The sequence below is a fragment of the Meleagris gallopavo genome, chromosome 11 (assembly GCF_000146605.3).
Source record: "Meleagris gallopavo isolate NT-WF06-2002-E0010 breed Aviagen turkey brand Nicholas breeding stock chromosome 11, Turkey_5.1, whole genome shotgun sequence".
In the NCBI taxonomy this organism is placed as follows: domain Eukaryota; kingdom Metazoa; phylum Chordata; class Aves; order Galliformes; family Phasianidae; genus Meleagris; species Meleagris gallopavo.
In genome coordinates, this window is record NC_015021.2 from 6352332 (window position 1) to 6362063 (window position 9732).

General features: G+C 40.6%; 1 long non-coding RNA gene across 1 annotated transcript; it reads right to left on the reverse strand.

The window, feature by feature from the left end:
• LOC109369448 lies at window positions 1-8870 on the reverse strand. Its single transcript, XR_002118512.1, has 2 exons — window positions 5019-8870; window positions 1-3138 (listed from the first exon to the last, which is right to left on the reverse strand). It is a non-coding gene; the product is annotated as an uncharacterized LOC109369448 (long non-coding RNA).
• Window positions 8871-9732: the final 862 nt, after the last annotated feature.

The window sequence follows — 9732 nt, forward strand, 5'->3', positions numbered from 1 at the left end:
TTTGAGAGACATTTCAAAGAAGTTGATCTTTAATTTTTAAGTTGACATAGCATACACTGCAAAGAACAAAGAACAAACAAGATGCAAATAGGCTTTTCCACCAGAAGAACAGATCAGTGTTTATGTACACATTCAGAGGACAGCCATCCAGAACTCTGAAGTTCAGAATAAGTCTTCCTACTCACTCCAATCCAGTACAAGACACCAAATTGAAAGTGATTTGTTTTATACAGTCTAAACTGACAATCGTGATGCAAACGCAATGACCTGAACTTTCATTTTTTCCTCTCCTAGCTTTCTGTACAGAGGAGCCAGAGCACGTATGATATCGTTCTTATGCAAACCAGTGTTTCGTCTGCAACTCCAGTCTTGTTCCTATAGTCAAAACCATTTAAATTAGAACTGGATTAATCCAGCAGAAATACATCTGCGAACATGTTTTGGTCTGTTAAAATGCTTACGTCCATACACTTCCACATCAGTATTCAGCACGTATCCCACCCTCGCAGTTAGACAAAAGGAGCGGCCTCTGGCTCAGATGGCCCCGAGCAACAAATCCCTGGAGGCTGGGCAAGTACAACTGGAAAAAAATAGTACCTTATTCTTATTATCTTCCTTTAGCACAGCTGTCGGAGACAGAGCCCTACATTCTGAGGCAACATGGCTATTTCTGCAAACATTCATGCTGCTAAGTGGGAAACAACTTTTGGATGTGAAGAGGGTTATGCGTAGCATCAGGCTCCCTCCTCCTGGCTCCCATACACTCACCAGAGACACTTAACACATCCCATCAGGAAACAGCAACAACATCTGATTGCCCAGCCCGAGCTGGATGCATATACAAGAACTTGTCCTAAATACTGAAAGAATTAAAACTCTACACATCCTTGGAATACTCAAGAAGTAGCCAGGAACACAATGCCAAATTTTTGGCATTGCAATTCCACTAACAAAAGAAAAGCTAATATATTCATGAAAATTTGCTCTGCTTTATTTTAAAATGCACATTAAGGAATATCAGAGTCTACCTACCATCTGAAGATGATTAAATATTAGATAGCCCTCTAAGCACCAAACACACCTGTAATGCAGATACACATAATATACCCAACAGGTCCTATAACAAGAAAAGGCCAAACTAAGAGACCTTAGATAAGACTAAGAACTAACGAAAACCTTAGAAGAACATATGCCATCACAAACCCGTGTGGTATCACACAACAGTGCTTGCTGCTTTATTATGCTTTTATATTAAGCACAGCCCCGTGTTCTATGCCATAGTTCTATTAATTAATATTTCATTAGGCAGAAAAAAATCAGATGGAAAAAAGTCTCATGTATTCAGCACTGCCCCAAAAGAAGCTCATGCAATATTTTAGCAACTAACGACTGATTGCAGATACAGAGAGGCAGTTCCTCAGTCTGGTTTGAGATCAGTTCTAGTTATCGTTCATTAGGACTGAATCATACATTTCATATGAAAAACTGGAAGAAAAATACATCTGAGAGATGGAAAAGGCAGTAACTCCAAAGTCACTGAACTCCATTCAATGCATTTTAAAGACATTTTGCAGGTGATTTTTTTTTTCTTGTGTAGGTTTTTGGGGGCTAGGGTTTGGTGCTTTGGTTTGTTGGTTTTTGTTGTTGTTGTTTTTTAATCTTTTGCCACAGCATGTGAAATTAATTTCTAAGTGGAGGGAAGCTTTATATATTCACACGTTAAAGAGTATTTGCTGCTCCAGGCATGGTAAACAGCATTCGTCTATTTCAAGGCAGCACTTCCCAGGGACACTACACACCAATTCCCAGGTGTGAACAACACAGAGGTGACAGCGTGCCCCTGGTGCAGGTCCATGCGTACATAGACTAGTTCCCTATTTTAAGTAAACCAAGTCTTGATGTAGGATGGATTCCCATTCTTGTTCCACCAAACTGAAAGCAAATGCTACAAATGGATACTTTTTACTGCCATTTTTTTTAAATTTTTCCAGTATTTAGAAAAGCTGCATTTCAACAAATAAAGGTGAAAGAAAAAAAAAAAATTGTTTTTTGATTACCTATTTCATAGAATCATAGAATCCTTAGAGTTGGAAGGAACCATCAAAAGTCAGAGCAATTTCAAGCAATGCTTTGACTTATTGAAAAGGGGACAGACGAACAAGATAAGCACGTAGACCTTCACTTGAAATATAAGCAGCAGAAACAGCCCAGTGCATTCTGCAGAGCAATTCACTTTAAAAAGTTCAAAGAATACTTTCTTCTTCAAAGTCAAATTTCACCACCACCGGCCGGGCCACGTTCCACTTCTTTCGATTCCTGTCCTCGATGAACTCCTCGTAAGGATCTTTCTTTGAAATAGCTTTCTTCGAGCGTACATAACCAAAAAAGACAGTTAATGCCAGGAAAGAGTAAAACAGCATGACAAAGAGGATGAAGAAATAGGCATTGTCATATGGTTTGTATTGTGGTTCTTTCTGTTCTGTAGCATTTTTCTTCATGTCCAGGTTCCTTTCCAGAAGTTGCAGAACACATTGAGAGATGAGAGAAGCTAGAGCTGTTTGGTTCATGTTGGTGAATTAAAAAGCATACAAGAAAACACAGAGGCGAATGAGCATGTAGGGGCCCCAGGCAATGCTTCATTGAAGTGGGAACCTATCCACCAGCTTTCACTGGATTTGGATCTGGCCTGCAATCATTTCCTCTTTTGGTAAGGAATGCTGTAAAGCACTTACTGGGTCTCAGTCATTTGATAATGAGGCATTTGGCTGATAAGCCTGCCTTGCCTATGAAGTGAAGTCTATTAATAATAACAATAATACGAAACATACATCTGCCAGGCAGTTTTAAATGTGTGATTATTTTCCTACTCCCTCACTATATTTGAGGAGCAGATCTGCTTCACTCAGTAAGTGAAAGGCTCTTAAAAGCACCTGCTGAATATGTTAAGGGGCTGGGAGGGAGCAAAACACCAGAGGAAGGAACTCTCTCTGGCTTGATGGAGATAAATAAAACTCACATTTTCAGAGAAGCATCTTCAGCTGCCCTTCTCAGGTGAATTCTCTCAGTATCACAGTCAGTGTGCTGGGCCAGAAGTACCTGACGCCTTTTTTCCACACGATGACCATCAAAATACCCCAACTGTGAGTAAACCAGCATTCAGGAAGACACCCAATACATCATTCCAACTAGTTGCTATCTCCAAGCTAAGCATGACATTTATTTTATTTTATTTTATTTACATTTAGCTGAAATTAGACCATTTCAAAGCTCAGGTGGGAATCTGAATAATTTAATTTAACACTGGGAGTCTGGAGCTCTATGCTGCCATAAATACGGACCACACCAAAAACACAAAAGAATAATATCCAGACAGAAAGGAACAGCCTATAAAGTGGATCTGGAAAATAAAAACTTTGACTGTCACTGACAAGCAGACTGCACTGAATATTTTCAGGCAAGGAGGCTAAGTCTTCTTCGGTGTGGTTTGTCACAGGTCACATCTACTTACACAATAACAGCAGAGCAGCGCTCTCTGAATTCCTACTTCCTATTGTGTTTTACAGGTTAGGTCACTCCAAAATAAATTGTTGTTTTACAAAGTAGTGAAACCTTATCTTGCTACAAAAAAAGACACAGTCCTTACTGCCACAAACGACAATGCCAGCTGTTTCTTTCTGTGATCTGAGTTCTGGGGAGCAAGCACCATGACTTTGAAGTGGAGAGCACATCACTGGACTAGCAGTTTGCCAACTCTGAACTGTTTCTTTAGGCCTGACCCCCTGAACTGATTGTATGATGACTAATTCACATGCTAAGATTGCAGTATATCGGTATCACTAAACAGCCTGCATTTGTCATTAAGAGTTTCTTGTAAAAAGAAAGATGAAAGTGAAGTCTGTAATCTTATATGAGCAGCAGACTATGGCATAAGTACATTTAGAATATGCCACTCCTGGAAAAAAACACTCAGCTCCACATTTTAACTGTTTGTTTTAAAATCAGAATGAAAAAGAAAAAAAATCCCCATAAAGAGCAACGCCAAATCCTGTTCTTAGTTACAACTAAGTTATGGGAGAGATCTTATTCACATACTCTTGCATAGAAAGAATAAATGTGGAGGACCTGGTGGCATTCTGAGGACACTGAAGAAAAGCTTTACCATTAGTTTAACTACTATTATAAGATACAGTTTCTAAACTAGTATTAGACCTTTGGGGGAACTGTGCCCAGTTTATATTCACGTAAATGGAAGAGGATTTTCATTCAGGCTTTGCAACTTTTCCAGAACTCTGCAGGTCCTTTTTGTTTGTTGTTTTTAAAGAATTTGCTTCAGTAGAAGGAGCATGAGATTCTACATAAATTAAATTGGACACAAGCTAATTCCTGTGAACTTCTTGCCTGCTTGAAAAACACTGTTGGCCAAGTTTCTCGGGCTTTCTGGTCTTAGAAAGAATAAACAAATAAGGTGGGAATAAGGGGACAACAGGATACTATACTACAGCAGAGAAATAAGCAACAGAAATCACACCTGTGAATTTGCAGTGACAGTTCTGAGTACACCATCAGCAACTGGTGCTGTGTCCACCCTTTTTCATGCTTCTTAACAACACATCACAAGACTTTGTATTTAGAAAAATAGATCCACAACAGCGACTTTGGAAGCTAAATTACAGCACTAACAGGGCCACACTTCTCAGTACATAACCTTCATCCTAGAGGAAGCACACAAACTCAGAACTCAGGTACAATAAACTCAGCTCTACATCTTCCTTTTCAGACATACCATAAGATATCCAGATCTATCCCTCAGGAAGAGAAGGAACAAGCACCTTTTATCATGATTAATAAATCATTTTACCAGTTTCCCCATGACAACTCATGGAGTAAGTCTCCACATAAGGTAAGAAAAGATGACACATAAAGGAAGCCTTGCAGCCTGAATGCTTGCCACATTAGGAAAGGCTTAAAGGCTCCGTATACACGCATACAGAGGGTTACAAACCAAAAAATGCACATACCATAGAAGAGAAACTCTTCTCCCTCCAGCTATGCTTCTGGAGACGGCCACAATCACACTTCCCTCAGCCTTAGGAAGCATTTTGCACTGCAGCATTGATTGGAGTGGGCAGCTGGGAGCAGTTTGCAAAAGGCTGATAGCAGTCAGCTGTGCTGCTCTGCCCTGCTCTGCCCTTCCTAAAGTGCTCTTGCCCAAACACACCTGTATAAAGAGCCCAATGATATGTCCCACCCCAATTAAAGGGAAGTGTTCATTCAGCTTTCTGTTCATCTACTATAATCAAGTTTTATCCCAACGTAGGGTGTTCTGTGTGGCTTTCCACACTGAGTTGAACAAATCGATGTTCTGTTAGGTTACACAAATGCTGCTTTAGAGTTGCTTTCTCTCTCCTTTCTTTCCGCCCTCCCCCTAACAGCTAAATGTACATAATGGTGCTTTGAACAAGATCCTAAACAGCTATTTCCATAAAGTGGTCCAATTCTTTTTAGAGATGTAAGTACACAAGATTCTTCAAATGTGGAGGGACAATGAGTAAAGATTAAAAAGAAAGTAGAAGATTAAAAGGAAAAGGCCATAAGAAAAGCTCAAAGTGGGGGGGGAAAGATCAAAAAGAGGATTAACCATGTTACTTGTTGTTTTTCAGAAATTAAAGAAGTATGGAGGATAAGGAATTTGTTTCCTTTTGGCCCTAGAAAATGCCAATTATGGTAGCTAAATTACCAGGATCACATATCAGTATGCTTTGGAAATGTGAGAAATGGATGGGAAATATAAACACAGGGCAATAGCTTACAGTTATGTTATGAATTAAGCCACAAAAAATATCAAGATTTAGTCACTGAATAAGCTGCCAAAGTTAATCTTTCCTGATGAACTTCAGCAGAATCAGAGTAGAGACAACAGAACTGTAGTTTCATCAAACTTGCTTGGCTTACTCACATTTGATATCTTCAGGTCTCATGCACCTAAAATTTCCACTGAAATCAAATGAAACTGCCTAAGTACATATGGACATAAGATGGAGCTCCTTATCTACTATGCATACTCATTTTAGGAGTTTTTTTAAAGAGGTTTAGGGATTATCAAAAAAGAAATACTTTTTGGCAAGTGAGCTTGTGATTCTATTGATACTAACACAGTTTTGTTTTCTTGTAAAGTGTTATGACATAATAGCAGAATAACATTTTGGCAGGGTGGAGGAACAGCCTCCTTTCAGGTCCTTTTAATATAAGGCATTAATGTAGCCCTTTGCTGACAAATATGTCAAAAGGAAGCAGGCGCATATCTTGGCCACGAGCTTGTTGAGTAAAGCCTTGATGTGCCTTCCCTAGATCTACGGGGTAGTTTTATAAATCAACTATTTTTTCTGAGGCCCACCAGCCTCAGCTTTCAGCAAGGTGAGCCCGGCCTGCCCCAGGAACAGCGGCCTGGCCTGAGGTGACGCCCAGGAGGGCCCGGCCACCTGGTGCAGGCCTCCAAGGTCTCAGAACCGGCACTTGTGGGCTGCATCAAGAACTGACCTGAAAAATGCCCTGAAAGCAAAGCCAGCCTAAAGCTAATGCTCACAGGAGCAGTCTAATTAGGATCCAAAGTTATTAAACAAATAACCAGAACCCACCTGCAGCCATGCAGCCTGCAGATTGATGCTTTGCCATGGTTTTTCCCCTCAGCCACCTTATGTGGACACCAAACACTTGAGGAAAGGCATGTTAAGCAGTACTGAGGGGCACTGTGTGCCTTCCCCACAGCAGACAGCAAACCCCATGTGTGAAGCTGTACCTGAGTTTCACCATCAGGAGAAACTGCCCCATGGGTTTCTCAGAGGCTTCCCAGTCTGGCTCCACTTCCTCCCCTGCTCACCTACAAGCCAGGCTGGACTGTTGCATGAGACAAGATGGCGGCCCCATCACCCTCGTTGCCACAGCTCCAGCTGGCCCCTACAGCCAAGTGCTGTCCTTCCCAGCTCCCACTTCTGAGCTTCCTCAGCCCCAGCAAATGACATACCCCAGCAGCCACCGTGTCACTGCCAGGGCTGCTTCCCTCCTGAGCTGTTAGGAACTAAGTTCCTGCAGGACAGGAGCTCCACAGCAGACGCCCCCTCCCTACTGCCATCCCACCACTGCCCCAGCCCAGGGGCTCACTGTGGCCTTCCAACATCCCCACATGTGGCCCGGGAGCAGCCTCTGTGAGGAGCAGCCATGCTACTGTATGCCACAAGTCTCCATCCTTGTCCTGGACACAAAATTACATGTTTGAGGTGCACATAGCTTGTCTCATGGTCAGCACTACTCTGCTCCATGGCCCAATGCCACCACAGCAGCACTGCTGTCTGCAGATGTGCAGGCCCAAAGCACCAAGGCAGCCACAGCTTTTGGAAAGAGCATGTGAGAGAGAGACTCATTAGACTGGCACAGCTGGAAAAAATGGTCCCTTGGTGGACACTGGCAGAGCAGAAGGCTGGAGGTTGCTGAGGAAATGGCAGTGGAGGAGGGGATAGCCCCGGCCAGTAACTCTGCCTCATGAGACTGTGGGCAGAGCCATGGGGGAACAAAGGAGCTGAGGGAAGTAGGGAGAGTCCAGTTGGAGACAGTGATCCCCTGAAGAACTGGGTCAGTCAAATGCCAGTAGCAAACCTGAAATGGGGCACAGGACATGGGAAATCTCAGCTCACCCCAACACCTCTGAATGCCCCATGGACTCTTCATCACACAAGACACAGGAGGACCAAAATAGCATTTCAGAAGCCTCTAGATATAATTACACTTTGTAATTATTCCAGTATTCATTGTGAAGACAGTTGTATGAAGGTGGGTCACAAGGAAAGGTTGTCCATAGAATTATAGAACCATAGAATTGTAGAACAGTTTGTGTTGAAAGGAACCTTAAAGAGCAGCTAGTATCAGTGCCCTACCATAACCAGGGACACCTTCTAATAGAGTAGGTTACCCAAAGCCCTATCCAAGCTGGCCATCTCAAAACAGAGTACATGTAATAATCACCTTTAAAGAGCTGCATTTTTATAGATATATCCACTTGAAATAACTACAAACAAATAAATATATGTGGGGAGAAAGTATTAGTGAAAATGAAATGGCATCCGTATGGGGGAAAAAAATAAAACAACAAAAAACATGGATTACTGCATAGAGACCAAAGAAAAACTGAGAACAAGGTACCAGCATGAGAGCCGAGAAGAAGAAAGTGCAGGAAGAAACAAGCAGCTTAGCCTTTGGTTATGGCCTAAGAAACAGCCTGCAGCAGAGATGAAGACACCAAATAGTTAATAAAGCTTCTGAACTGTTTCCAATTCTTGAGCAAGGAAGCAATAGTTCTGTTCTTATCAGCAACTGCTCTTTCGTATTTGTATATCAAGCTAGCTTTATTAAATTATTCAGCAAAGGTCAGATGTGATGTGTCTTCCTAGTTTTATTATGATTTTCTATGACATTGCCTGAGTAGCTGAATAATAAACAGTGCATGTCAGTATGCTACAGTGCTGAGATATCCACAGGCACTCTGGATTACAAGACTACAACCATCAATTCTGAGGCAATGTAAGTGTATTAAACAAACGTTTAAGCTACATACAAGCACTTCTGTGTGTTGCTTGTATAAACACAACGGTGAAACAGAACTGAGCCTCCAACACTGTGCATATACTGATTTTGAAGCCTACTTGTGCAATATATAGTTTGTAAATATTTGAACCAGTTCCTTGCTAATAATCTAACTAGTTGAAACCTTCAGCTCATTACAGCTGATGAGAACTTCCCAGCCTGGAGTGAGCTGCCCAAAAGTGCTGGGAGAAAATAGGTAGCAAAAAACTGGCAGACCAAAGTGGCTATTACCTACAGTGACAGCAGAAGCAGATTGAAAATTTGGTTATTTTACAATAGACAAAGATCTTCAAATCAGTTTGTGTGATTCTTTAAGATAACTTTATGACTCCATATGATATATGTTATTGAAAGATTCATAAGGCTTTTTCAGCATTGGTAAATGACAATTACAATGTCATCTATATAATGTAAAGGAAATACATACCTAGTGTTAATTGAAAAAAAATTTAGTGATTTAGTTTAGTGTAGTTATTCGTGTTGTTCCAGATTAGTTTTATCTGGCTCTAGGCAATATCTAGACATCATTGCAAAAGCCAACGTGAATTAAAAATAGGATGTAGGTTTCCTTTCAATTGTTAAGTAAAAAAACACTGTAGTGAACAATACAAAGAGCATTATGAATTCAAGCTGTTCCTGGTTCCTGATGGTCTCATTGATATTGCTTAAAATTTATTTCTTATTTTATACAGACGTATCTTTTAGCAATCCACTTCACAGACTTTAAAGTCAGAAGACTTTATGGATAGAAAGCATTGAAAACTTTCATGGTTACTGATGCAGGAAAAATGTTTTGCTTTACAAATTAGCAGTAACCAACATAGCTCTGTTTTTTCTGGTTGATTTTTATTTTTTTTAGAGAGTACAGGTTATTTTTTATAAAAGGAAGATTTAAAATCAATATTTTAAAAAAAAATCAATAATAAATTGAAAATCAGGATTGTATCATAATAATAAATATTTGTTCATCAAAAGCTGTTTCTCAGAAGTTCCCAAGTCCTATACCTTGGTTTTAGCAGCTGTTGTTATTTATTTCCACCTCGCAGCATATGCAACACATATATTTCTCCTCTCCCCCCCCCACAACACATACAAAGA